The 14,096-nt window shown below is 34.1% G+C and overlaps 4 non-coding genes and 5 pseudogenes across 4 annotated transcripts; 6 read left to right on the top strand and 3 right to left on the bottom strand.

Moving 5' to 3' along the window:
* Window positions 1-2,279: 2,279 nt before the first annotated feature.
* On the top strand, window positions 2,280-2,433 carry LOC138313263 (U1 spliceosomal RNA; annotated as a pseudogene).
* Window positions 2,434-4,478: 2,045 nt separating this feature from the next.
* Window positions 4,479-4,630, top strand: LOC138313269 (U1 spliceosomal RNA; annotated as a pseudogene).
* An 849-nt stretch (window positions 4,631-5,479) lies between these two features.
* Window positions 5,480-5,636, bottom strand: LOC138313268 (U1 spliceosomal RNA). Its single transcript, XR_011207155.1, has one exon. It is a non-coding gene; the product is annotated as a U1 spliceosomal RNA (small nuclear RNA).
* A 956-nt stretch (window positions 5,637-6,592) lies between these two features.
* LOC138313270 (U1 spliceosomal RNA) lies at window positions 6,593-6,744 on the top strand (annotated as a pseudogene).
* A 2,083-nt stretch (window positions 6,745-8,827) lies between these two features.
* LOC138313265 (U1 spliceosomal RNA) lies at window positions 8,828-8,993 on the top strand. The gene has a single exon (XR_011207154.1). It is a non-coding gene; the product is annotated as a U1 spliceosomal RNA (small nuclear RNA).
* Window positions 8,994-9,860: 867 nt separating this feature from the next.
* Window positions 9,861-10,018, bottom strand: LOC138313259 (U1 spliceosomal RNA). The gene has a single exon (XR_011207151.1). It is a non-coding gene; the product is annotated as a U1 spliceosomal RNA (small nuclear RNA).
* Window positions 10,019-11,003: 985 nt separating this feature from the next.
* On the top strand, window positions 11,004-11,156 carry LOC138313261 (U1 spliceosomal RNA; annotated as a pseudogene).
* An 853-nt stretch (window positions 11,157-12,009) lies between these two features.
* Window positions 12,010-12,171, bottom strand: LOC138313264 (U1 spliceosomal RNA). Its single transcript, XR_011207153.1, has one exon. It is a non-coding gene; the product is annotated as a U1 spliceosomal RNA (small nuclear RNA).
* A 958-nt stretch (window positions 12,172-13,129) lies between these two features.
* Window positions 13,130-13,279, top strand: LOC138313267 (U1 spliceosomal RNA; annotated as a pseudogene).
* The last annotated feature ends 817 nt before the right edge of the window (window positions 13,280-14,096 follow it).

Here is a 14,096-nt window from a genome sequence, read left to right as displayed (position 1 = left end):
CTATGATCTGTTTTAGAATCAGACTTAGTCTTATCACCTAATTTAGGTTTGTCGTTAGAAGGGCCACTAAAGGTTGGGTTCCTAGGCTGACCAAATTTACTAGTACCTGTGGTACTGTTTTTGTCTTGAGAACTGTTTTTAACAAATGAGCCTTTGTGGGTGAGAGCGTAATCATCAGCCATTGTAGCTGCTTCACTAAGTGTTTCAACTTTTCTCTCATCTAAATGAGTTTTTATGTTTGTGTGGACACAACGTTTAAACTCCTCTATCAACAATAATTGCCTCAATTTACCGAAATCCTCATCAATTTCTTTAGAATCACACCACCTATTAAATAATTGTTCTTTTTCTCTGGCAAATTCTACATGAGTTTGTTCATCTCTCTTTCTCGAGTTTCGAAATTTTCTGGCGGTAAGCCTCAGGAACTAACTCATAAGCTTTCAAAATAGCTTTCTTGACTACTTGGTAATTTGAAATCTCATCTACAGATAAAGAAGAATAAATGTCTCTAGCTTTACCAATCAAGACACTTTGAAGAAGCATTGTAAGCTTATCTTCAGGCCATTTCATACTATCAGCTATTTTCTCAAAATGCAGAAAATACTTGTCAACTTCTTTCTCTTGAAAAGGAGGAACTAACCTAATGTTTCTACTGACATCAAAACCTCTGTTTCCTTGTAAACCCCTAAAAGTTAGATTACTTGAACTGTCTTGAGAAGCTAGCTCTAATTCTTTCATTCTAAGTTCTGTTTCAGCTTGAATTTTCTGCTTCTCTAGCTCTAACATCTGATCTCTCTCAATCTCTTTTTCTTTTAATTCTCTTTCAATTTCTTTTTCTCTTAACTCTTTTTCTATTTCCATTTGTCTTAGTTTCATTTCATGTTCAAGTTCCATTTGTCTAATTTGAATTTCTGAGCTGACTGTTTCCTCTATACTATCTAATGCACTAGAGTCAAATTTGTCATTGTCAACAAAATATCTTATAATTACATTCCTAATTTCAGCTTTCCTCAAATTAGTTTTGATAGTAAGGCCTAAATGTTTACCCCAATAACAGTAAATCCTTCTTACTAACTTGCAAAAGAACTTCCAGGATGGCGCTTTAACAAACTGTTCTACCTGCATAGTAGTCATATTTATCTAGCTGTTGGTTTCAAATGTAAACTCAAAGTTTGTACACAAATTTTGAAAATTTCTTAATTAATTTTTCAAAGTTAGATTTCACAAATTGAATATCGATCCCGGACGAGCCCCCAATTCTGTTACATTAACGAATAACAGAAAGGAGAAACCAGCAGCTAAATTCAAAACACAATTTAATTATATATACAATATTATATACAGAGATGGTTTACAATATCTAAAGTAATTGGTGGTGGTACAAGACTAGTACGATGATTTAAAGTGTTACTTATCTGTATGCGAATGTCCTGGTATAATCCTTGATCCTTCCAGGTTTCAAATTAACAATAATCACAAATCCACAAGGAAATTGAATGTCCACCGATGATTTGTAAAGTTCCAGGCAATATGAAAAAATCCACACAAAGTGTTGTAATAATCCACAGATAAAGTCACAATAGCTCTCCCAATAGAATCTTATATGGCGCTGTACAATTCTTGATATGTCTTATTACAGGTCTCATTACAGTTCTGATTAGCCTTGGACAGCTGGAGTATATATAGCTAAACCGTAATTCAAGAATATTGGAGAACCTTCTACATTCTAGAAATATCTAACTAAAAACAGTAAACAAATAAACACACATAACTTTCTGGAAATAGATCATTCTAGATCTCTACTTAAAATCAACATGTTTACAAACATATTTGTTTATACATGATTTAAATTCTAGAAAGTTCTATAAAAATCAATGATATGACCTTCAAGGATGTATTGATAAAAAAAAGCTATAGGAGTTATCTCCCTTATCTCATAACTACATGTATTTAGTGTCATACATAACACATACCGCTACATAATTCTATCGGAAAACGTACAATAAACGTCAGTTGATGTATAGGGTGCGTCTTCTCATATCTATTCCAATTAATACATTCAGATTTAGTTTTTATCGCTTTTGAATTTTCGAATGAATACACTTAAAGAAATCAATATACGAAAAGTGTTATTCTTCACTCGTTAGACATCTAAACATAATACTCTGATATTAAGTTACACCAAATAAGATATATTTGTATAGTGTTTTTAGTTAGTCATTTTCAAAACTATTCGTCTAAAAACTGTTTAAAAAACTAAATGGATTGCTTTCAATGTCATACTTACCTGGTGTAGGGTATATACCGTGGGTCAAAATGGCGGTTTCCCCAGGGGTGAGGTCTGTCCATTGCACAGCGGACAGATTGGCCCCTGCGACAGAGATCGGGCACGTAATTTATTGGTGTGGGGATCTGCGTTCGCGCTCATCCCTGACAAAATCAAATACGAAAGTAAGATACTGAACAGCACGAAAAACCGATTGCTTTTTCCACAGACGACAATGTTAGCGTTTGTCACGGTCCAGGTTTAAGTTGAGTTTTTTTCTATCATTTAGGTGATCTCCATGTCATGAATATAATTAAAACTAACGTGTATTGTTTAAAAAGAAGTATTCCTTGTGTGAATATTAAACATGATATAATATATTGAAAAAGACTATTTTCGTGGATAATAATCTAAATATTCTTCTTTCATCCCGATATGTTTGTTCCAGTATGGACAGATTTGATGTTTTGAAAATGTATAGATAAATCCACGTTTTTGGTTGTGTTTGGGCAAAAGCCCGTTTTATAAAACAAAGCGTAATACGGAACAAGCAAGTAAGTAATAAAAAAAATACTTTTCGAAATAGCCCGTGTATAGAAGATTGGAGCCCCGGATAGAATTTCGTCCGGGGCCATTGGTTTGGCCGGTTTATAATGAATTTCAAAGTAGTTTTTTACTGAAAATATTTCCTGACACGGTATTTAGTTCCAAAATATCAGTGATATGAATTTAGAAATCCAGTGTGAAATTTTACCTTCAAAATATCAATGTTTGAAATAAAATGCTGAAAGTATTAGACATGTCAGTATAATGTCAGTGTTTAATGCCTCCATATTTCAAAAATGGTATGCTCTGTGTGGGAGGTTTGAAGCTGAAGGACTTTTCATTAACTTTTGTTTAGTTATAGATTCACACGATTTATTGAACTAGATTTTTTAACAGTTCTTAATGTTACGTTTTCTAAAACGTTAAACTACTGTGGTCAATGGAAACATTAGCTGGATCTTCTATCTTAAGGTCTAAGATAGACTAAATATTTGAAAATTTGATGTTTGTCAGGGATGAGCGGCTACGGCATATCCCTACACTTACAAAATTGCGGTGCCCGCATCTCCCTTAGGAGACCGCCAGGGCGCCAGGTCAGAACTTAGTTGCCATGAGGTCATGACCTCACCACTAGGGACAACCGCCCAGTTGACCACGGTCTATCCCAGTCACATAGGTAAGTTAATGACTGTTCCAACAGTAATTTTGGCTTATTAAAATTATCTGCCGAGAATTGATAGAAAAGTGTCTTCTCGGAAGATAATGACATGATACGTATGTCATAAAGCTAAACACTTGATAACATAGCGTTTTATTGTCAATGCCAATTATTCGCATAAAACACCAGTAATCGATTAAAATGTCTATACCCAGTTTTTATAACAAATAAAAGTTGATGAATTAAGGAAAATGTAAGTAATTATTTCAGTGTGAAACAAAAATGTGAACGTACAAAATACATAATTTGAGTATATAGCAACGATTACGGGCGATAATGAAATCGATTTTCATCACATATTGTAAGGTGTTTTGTTACTATTGTATATATGAGATACGTTATTCAGCCTCCCTTATACATAAAAACAACAGTCAATCAACACCTATATTTATGGGAAACATGAATCTTGTTTTTGTGTCAATTAGGACTGTGCGTGTCAGACAGGATTACAATGGTACATGAGCTCGACTTATCTCCCTTCATTTGAATAGTTGATGCAAGTGTGTAAAATATGTTTGTTTTATTATCCTAATAAACAACAATGGAGTTATTCCAGTTAAACGAAATTTCAAGTTTGGACACAAGAAATACATACCTGCTTACCGGATTGTAATTGACAACATAAGCTTTAAACATACCGCTACACATAATTCTATCGGAAAACGTACAATAAACGTCAGTTGATGTATAGGGTGCGTCTTTTCATATCTATTCCAATATTAATACATTCAGATTTAGTTTTTTTATCGCTTTTGAATTTTTCGAATGAATACCACTTAAAGAAATCAATATACGAAAAGGCTTATTCTTCACTCGTTAGACATCTAAACATAATACTATGATATTAAAGTTACACCAAATAAGATATATTTGTATAGTGTTTTTATTTAGTCATTTCAAATATTCGTCTAAAAACTGTTTAAAACTAAATGGATTGCTTTCAATGTCATACTTACCTGGTGTAGGGATAACCGTGGTCAAAATTGGCGGTTTCCCCAGGGTGAGGTCTGTCCATTGCACAGCGGACAGATTGGCCCCTGCGACAGAGATCGGGCACGTAATTTATTGGTGTGGGGGATCTGCGTTCGCGCTCATCCCTGACAAAAATCAAATACGAATGTTAGATACTGAACAGCACGAAAAAACCGAATGCTTTTCCACAGACGACAATGTTAGCGTTTGTCACGGTCCAGGTTAAGTTGAGTTTTTTTTCTATCATTAGTTTTCTCCATGTCATGAATATAATTAAAACTACGTGTATTGTTAAAAAGAAGTATTCCTTGTGTGAATATTAAACATGATATAATATATTGAAAATGACTATTTTCGTGGATAATATTCTAAATATTCTTCTTTCATCCGATATGTGTTCCAGTTTGGACAGATTTGATGTTTATTGTAAAATGTATAGATAAATCATGTTTTTGGTTGTTTGGGCAAAAGCCCGTTTTATAAACAAAGCGTAATTACGGAACAAGCAAGTAAATAATAAAAAAATACTTTCGAAATAGCCCGTGTGTAGAAGATTGAGCCCCGGATAGAATTTCGTCCGGGCCATTGGTTGGCCGGTTTATTATGAATTTCAAAGTAGTTTTTTTACTGAAAATATTTCCTGACACGGTATTTAGTTCCAAAATATCAGTGATATGAATTTAGAAATCCAGTGTGAAATTTACCTTCAAAATATCAATTTTGATATAAAATGCTGAAATATTAGAATTTCAGTATATGTCAGTGTATAGTGCACCATATTTCAAAATGGCTGCTCTGGTGGGAGTTTGAGCTGAAGGACTTTCATTAATTTTGTTAGTTATAGATCACACGATTATTGAATTGATTTAACAGTTCTTATAGTACGTTCTAAAACGTTAACACTGTGGTCAATGGAAACATTAGCTTGGTTTCTATTAAGGTTATAAGATAGACTAATATTTGAAATTTGATTTTGTCAGGGATGAGCGCTAACGCAGATCCCTACACTAACAAATTACGTGCCCGCATCTCCATTAGGGACCGCAGGGGCCAGTCTGACCGTAGTGCAATGGTCAGACCTCACCCTAGGGACACCGCCCAGTTGACCACGGTTATCCCAGCACAGGTAAGTATGACTGTTCCAACAGTAATTTTGCTTTTAAATTATCGCCGAGAATTGATAGAAAAGTGTCTTCTCGGGAAGATAATGACATGATACGTATGTCATAAAGCTAAACACTTGATAACATAGCGTTTATTGTCATTCCGAATATTCCATAAAACACCAGTTATCGATTAAAATGTCTATACAGGTTTTTTTAACAAATAAAAGTTGATGAATTAAGGAAAATGTAAGTATTTATTCAGTGTGAACATAAATGTGAACGTACAAAATACATAATTTGACGTATATACAACGATTACGGCGTAATGAAATATGTTCATCACATATTGTAAGGTGTTTTTGTTACTATTGTATATGTATACGTTATTCAGTCCCTTATACATAAAAACAACAGTCAATCAATACCTATATTTTGGAAATGAATCTTGTTTTGTGTCAATTAGGAATGTGCGTGTCAGACAGGATTACAATGGTACATGAGCTCGACTTATCTCCCTTCATTTGAATAGTTGATGCAAGTGTGTAAAATATGTTTGTTTTATTATCCTAATAAACAACAATGGAGTTATTCCAGTTAAACGAAATTTCAAGTTTGGACACAAGAAATACATACCTGCTTACACGGATTGTAAATTGACAACATAAGCTTTAAACATACCGCTACATAATTCTATCGGAAAACGTACAATAAACGTCAGTTGATGTATAGGGTGCGTCTTCTCATATCTATTCCAATATTAATACATTCAGATTTAGTTTTTTATCGCTTTTGAATTTTCGAATGAATCCACTTAAAGAAATCAATATACGAAAAGGCTTATTCTTCACTCGTTAGACATCTAAACATAATACTCTGATATTAAGTTACACCAAATAAGATATATTTGTATAGTGTTTTTTCAGTTAGTCATTTCAAATATTCGTCTAAAAACTGTTTAAAACTAAATGGATTGCTTTCAATGTCATACTTACCTGGTGTAGGGATAACCGTGGTCAAAAATGGCGGTTTCCCCAGGGTGAGGTCTGTCCATTGCACAGCGGACAGATTGGCCCCTGCGACAGAGATCGGGCACGTAATTTATTGGTGTGGGGATCTGCGTTTCGCGCTCATCCCTGACAAAATCAAATACGAATGTTAGATACTGAACAGCACGAAAAACCGAATGCTTTTCCACAGACGACAATGTTAGCGTTTGTCACGGTCCAGGTTAAGTTGAGTTTTTTTCTATCATTAGGTTTTCTCCATGTCATGAATATAATTAAAACTACGTGTATTGTTAAAAAGAAGTATTCCTTGTGTGAATATTAAACATGATATAATATATTGAAAATGACTATTTTCGTGGATAATATTCTAAAATATTCTTCTTTCATCCGATATGTGTTCAGTTTGGACAGATTTGATGTTTATTGTAAAATGTATAGATAAATCCATGTTTTATTTTTATTTTGGTTGTTTGGGCAAAAGCCCGTTTTATAAAACAAAAGCGTAATACGGAACAAAGCAAGTAAATAATAAAAAATTCTTCGAAATAGCCCGTGTGTAGAAGATTGAGCCCCCAGGATAGAATTTCGTCCGGGCCATTGGTTGGCCGGTTTATTATGAATTTCAAAGTAGTTTTTTTTACTGAAAAAATATTTCCTGACACGGTATTTAGTTCCAAAATATCAGTGATATGAATTTAGAAATCCAGTGTGAAATTTACCTTCAAAAGTATCACTTTTGAAATAAAAATGCTGAAAATATTAGAATTTCAGTAGATGTCAGTGTATAGTGCACCATATTTCAAAATGGCGTGCTCTGGTGGGAGTTTGAGCTGAAGGACTTCATTAATTTTGTTAGTTATAGATCACACGATTATTGAATTGATTTAACAGTTCTTATAGTACGTTCTAAAACGTTAACACTGTGGTTCAATGGAATCATTAGCTTGGTTTCTTATTAAGAGGTTAAGATAGACTAATATTTGAAATTTGATTTTGTCAGGTGATGAGCGCTAAGCGCAGATCCCTACACTTACAAATTCACGTGCCCGCATCTCCATTAGGGACCGCAGGGGCCAGTCTGACGCGGAAGTGCAATGGTCAGACCTCACCACTAGGGGACACCGCCCAGTTTAACCACGGTTTATCCCAGCACAGGTAAGAATGACTGTTCCAACAGTAATTTTGCTTTTAAATTATCGCCGAGAATTGGATAGAAAAAGTGTACTTCTCGGAAGATAAGTGACATTGATAGCGTATGTCATAAAAGCTAAGACACTTGATAAAATAGCCGTTTATATGTCATGCCGAAATATTCCATAAAAACACCAGTTTATCGAATAAAATGTCTATACAGGTTTTTATTTAACAAATAAAGTTGAATGAATTAAGGAAAATGTAAGTTATTTATTCAGTGTGGAACATAAATGTGAACGTACAAAATACATAATTTGACGTTATATACAACCGGATTACGAACGGAGCGTTTATGAAATATGTTTCATCACATATTTGTAGAGTCAATGTTTTGTTTACTTATTGTATAATGAATACGTTATTCCAGTCCCCATGGTATACATAAAAACAACAGTCAATCAATGACCTAATATCTTTGGAACATGGAATACTTGTTTTGTGTCAATTAGGGGAATGTGCGTGTCAAGGGCAACAGGATTACAATTGGTGACGATGAGCTCGGACCTTATTCTCCCTTCATTTGAATAGTTTGATGCAAGTGCTGTGTAAAATATTGTTTGTTTTAGTATAGTCCTAATAAACAAAACAATGGAGTTATTCGCAGGGTTAAAACGAAATTTCAAGTATTGGACACAAGAAATACATACCTGCTTACCGAGATTGTAAATTGACAAAATAAGCTTTAAACAATACCGCTACATAATTCTATTCGGTAAACGTACAATAAACGTCAGTTGATGTATATGGGTGCGTCTTTTTCATATCTATTCCAATAATAATACATTCCAGATTTAGTTTTTTATCGCTTTATGAATTTTCGAATGAATTACCGACTTAAAGAAATCAATATAGCGTAAAAGTGCTTGATTCTTTTCACTCGTTAGACATCTAAACATAATACTCTGAATATTAAGTTACACCCAAATAACGATATATTTTGTATAGTGTTTTTAGTTAGTCATTTCAAATATTCGTCTAAAAACCTGTTTAAAAAACTAAATGGATTGCTTTCAATGTCATACTTACCTGGTGTAGGGGATAACCGTGGTCAAAATGGGCGGGGGGGCCCGGTTTCCCCAGGGTGAGGTCTGTCCATTTGCACAGCGGACAGATTGGCCCCTGCGACAGAGATCGGGGGCACGTAATTTATTGGTGTGGGGAATCTGCGTTCGCGCTCATCCCTGACAAAATCAAATACGAATGTAAGATACTGAACAGCACGAAAAACCGAATGCTTTTCCACAGACGACAATGTTAGCGTTTGTCACGGTCCAGGTTAAGTTGAGTTTTTTTCTATCATTAGGTGATCCTCCATGTCATTGAAATATTATAATTAAAAACTACGTGTATTGTTAAAAAAGAAGTATTCCTTGTGTGAATATTAAACATGATATAATATATTGAAAATGACTATTTTCGTGGATAATATTCTAAATATTCTTCTTTCATCCGATATGTGTTCCAGTTTGGACAGATTTGATGTTTTTGAAAATGTATAGATAAATCCACGTTTTTTGGTTGTTTGTTTTTGGGCAAAAGCCCGTTTTATAAACAAAGCGTAATACGGAACAAGCAAGTAAGTAATAAAAAAATACTTTCGAAATAGCCCGTGTATAGAAGATTGAGCCCCGGATAGAATTTCGTCCGGGCCATTGGTTGGCCGGTTTATAATGAATTTTCAAAGTAGTTTTTTACTGAAAATATTTTCCTGACACGGTATTTAGTTCCAAAATATCAGTGATATGAATTTAGAAATCCAGTGTGAAATTTACCTTCAAAATATCAATTTTGATATAAAATGCTGAAAAATATTAGAATTTCAGTATATGTCAGTGTATAGTGCACCATATTTCAAAATGGCTGCTCTGGTGGGAGTTTGAGCTGAAGGGCTTCCATTAATTTTGTTAGTAGTTTATATCACACCGATTATTGAATTGATTTAACAGTTCTTATAGTACGTTCTAAAACGTTAAACACTGTGGTCAATGGAAACATTAGCATTGGTTTCTATTAAGGCTAAGATAGACTAATATTTGAAATTTTGATTTTGTCAGGGATGAGCGCTAACGCAGATCCCTACACTAACAAATTACGTGCCCGCATCTCCATTAGGGACCGCAGGGGCCAGTCCTGACCGTAGTGCAATGGTCAGACCTCACCCTAGGGACACCGCCCAGTTGACCACGGTTATCCCAGCACAGGTAAGTATGACTGTTCCAACAGTAATTTTGCTTTTAAATTATCGCCGAGAATTGATAGAAAAGTGTCTTCTCTGAAGATTAATGACATGATACGTATGTCATAAAGCTAAACACTTGATAACATAGCGTTTATTGTCAATGCCAAATATTCCATAAAACAACCAGTTATCGATTAAAATGTCTATACAGTTTTTTAATAACAAATAAAAGTTGATGAATTAAGGAAAATGTAAGTATTTATTCAGTGTGAACATAAATGTGAAGCGTACAAAATACATTAATTTGACGTTATACAACGATTACGGCGTAATGAAATCGGGTCATCACATATTGTAAGGTGTGTTTTGTTAACTATTGTATATGAATACGACGATTCAGTCCAGGATCTGTATACATGAAAAACAACAGTCAATCAATACCTATATTTTGGAAATGAATCTTGTTTTGTGTCAATTAGGAATGTTGCGTGGTCAGACAGGATTACAATGGTACATGAGACTCGACTTTTCTCCCTTATCATTTGAATAGTTGATGCAAGTGTGTAAAATATGTTGTTTTATTATCCTAATAAACAACAATGCAGTTTATTCCAGTCAAACGAAATTTCAAGTTTGGACCACAAGAAAAAACACATAACCTGCTTAGCCGGATTGTAAATTGAGCACAAAATAAGCTTTAAAACACACCGATACATAATTCTATCGGAAAACGTACAATAAACGCCAAGTTGATGTATATGGTGCGTCTTTTCATATCTATTCCAATATTAATACATTCAGATTTAGTTTTTATCGCTTTTGAATTTTCGAATGAATACCACTTAAAAGAAAATCAATATACGAAAAGGCTTATTCTTCACTCGTTAGACATCTAAACATAATACTCTGATATTAAGTTACACCAAATAAGATATATTTGTATAGTGTTTTCAGTTAGTCATTTCAATATTCGTCTAAAAACTGTTTTAAAACTAAATGGATTGCTTTCAATGTCATACTTACCCTGGTGTAGGGATAACCGTGGTCAAAATGGCGGTTTCCCCCAGGGGTGAGGTCTGTCCATTGCACAGCGGACAGATTGGCCCCTGCGACAGAGATCGGGCACGTAATTTATTGGTGTGGGGATCTGCGTTCGCGCTCATCCCTGACAAAATCAAATACGAATGTTAGATACTGAACAGCACGAAAAACCGAATGCTTTTCCACAGACGACAATGTTAGCGTTTGTCACGGTCCAGGTTAAGTTGAGTTTTTTTTTCTATCATTAGGTTTTCTCCATGTCATGAATATAATTAAAACTACGTGTATTGTTAAAAAGAAGTATTCCTTGTGTGAATATTAAAACATGATATAATATATGAAAATGAATATTTTCGTGGATAATATTCTAAATATTCTCTTCATCCGATATGTGTTCCAGTTTGGACAGATTTTGATGTTTATTGTAAAATGTATAGATAAAATCCACGTTTTTGGTTGTTTGGGCAAAAGCCCGTTTTATAAACAAAGCGTAATACGGAACAAGCAAGTAAGTAATAAAAAAATACTTTCGAAATAGCCCGTGTAAGAAGATTGAGCCCCGGTATAGATTTTCGTCCGGGCCATTGGTTTGGCCGGTTTATAATGAATTTCAAAGTAGTTTTTTACTGAAAAATATTTCCTGACACGGTATTTAGTTCCAAAATATCAGTGATATGAATTTAGAAATCCAGTGTGAAATTTACCTTCAAAATATCAATTTTGAAATAAAATGCTGAAAATATTAGAATTTCAGTATATGTCAGTGTATAATGCACCATATTTCAAAATTGGCTGCTCTGGTGGGAGTTTGAGCTGAAGGACTTTCATTAATTTTGTTAGTTATAGATCACACGATTATTTGAATTGATTTAACAGTTCTTATAGTACGTTCTAAAACGTTAACACTGTGGTCAATGGAAACATTAGCTTGGTTTCTATTAAGGCTAAGATAGACTAAGATATTTGAAATTTGATTTTGTCAGGGATGAGCGCTAACGCAGATCCCTACACTTACAAATTACGTGCCCGCATCTCCATTAGGGACCCGCAGGGGGCCAGTCTGTGACCGTAGTGCAATGGTCAGACCTCACCCTAGGGAACACCGCCCAGTTGACCACGGTTATCCCAGCACAGGTAAGTATGACTGTTCCAACAGTAATTTTGCTTTTAAATTATCGCCGAGAATTGATAGAAAAGTGTCTTCTCGGAAGATAATGACATGATACGTATGTCATAAAGCTAAACACTTCATAACATAGCGTTTATTGTCAATGCCAAATATTCCATAAAACACCAGTTATCGATTAAAATGTCTATACAGTTTTTATAACAAATAAAAGTTGATGAATTAAGGAAAATGTAAAGTATTTATTCAGTTGTGAACATAAATGTGAACGTACAAAATACATAATTTGAACGTATATACAACGATTACGGCGTAATGAAATCGGTTCATCACATATTGTAAGGTGTTTTGTTACTATTGTATATGAATACGTTATTCAGTCCCTTATACATAAAAAACAACAGTCAATCAACACCTATATTTTGGAAATGAATCTTGTTTTGTGTCAATTAGGAATGTGCGTGTCAGACAGGATTACAATGGTACATGAGCTCGACTTATCTCCCTTCATTTGAATAGTTGATGCAAGTGTTGTAAAATATGTTTGTTTTATTAACCTAATAAACAACAATGCAGTTATTTCAGTTAAGCGAAATTTCAAGTTTGGACACAAGAAACACATACTGCTTTACCGGATTGTAAATTGACAACATAAGCTTTAAACACACCGCTACATAATTCTATCGGAAAAACGTATAATAAACCGTCAGTTGATGTATAGAGTGCGTCTTTTCATATCTATTCCAATATTAATACATTCAGATTTAGTTTTTATCGCTTTTGAATTTTCGAATGAATACCACTTAAAGAAATCAATATACGAAAAGGCTTATTCTTCACTCGTTAGACATCTAATCATAATACTCTGATATTAAGTTACACCAAATAAGATAGATTTGTATAGTGTTTTCAGTTAGTCATTTCAAATATTCGTCTAAAAACTGTTTAAAACTAAATGGATTGCTTTCAATGTCAAACTTACCTGGTGTAGGGATAACCGTGGTCAAAATGGCGGTTTCCCCAGGGTGAGGTCTGTCCATTGCACAGCGGACAGATTGGCCCCTGCGACAGAGATCGGGCACGTAATTTATTGGTGTGGGGATCTGCGTTCGCGCTCATCCCTGACAAAATCAAATACGAATGTTAGATACTGAACAGCACGAAAAACCGAATGCTTTTCCACAGACGACAATGTTAGCGTTTGTCACGGTCCAGGTTAAGTTGAGTTTTTTTCTATCATTTGGTGATCTCCATGTCATGAATATAATTAAAACTACGTGTATTGTTAAAAAGAAGTATTCCTTGTGTGAATATTAAACATGATATAATATATTGAAAATGACTATTTTCGTGGATAATATTCTAAATATTCTTCTTTCATCCGATATGTGTTCCAGTTTGGACAGATTTGATGTTTATTGTAAAATGTATAGATAAATCCATGTTTTTGGTTGTGTGGGCAAAAGCCCGTTTTATAAACAAAGCGTAATACGGAACAAGCAAGTAAGTAATAAAAAAATACTTTCGAAATAGCCCGTGTGTAGAAGATTGAGCCCCGGATAGAATTTCGTCCGGGCCATTGGTTGGCCGGTTTATAATTAATTTCAAAGTAGTTTTTTTACTGAAAATATTTCCTGACACGGTATTTAGTTCCAAAATATCAGTGATATGAATTTAGAAATCCAGTGTGAAATTTACCTTCAAAATATCAATTTTGATATGAAATGCTGAAATATTAGAATTTCAGTATATGTCAGTGTATAATGCACCATATTTCAAAATGGCTGCTCTGGTGGGAGTTTGAGCTGAAGGACTTCCATTAATTTTGTTAGTTATAGATCACACGATTATTGAATTGATTTAACAAGTTCTTATAGTACGTTCTAAAACGTTAACACTGTGGTCAATGGAAACATTAGCTTGGTTTCTATTAAGGCTAAG

This window comes from Argopecten irradians, unplaced genomic scaffold (assembly GCF_041381155.1).
Source record: "Argopecten irradians isolate NY unplaced genomic scaffold, Ai_NY scaffold_0624, whole genome shotgun sequence".
NCBI lineage: Eukaryota > Metazoa > Mollusca > Bivalvia > Pectinida > Pectinidae > Argopecten > Argopecten irradians.
Note: the sequence above shows the minus strand (reverse complement) of the source record. Positions and strands in the feature narration are given on the sequence as shown.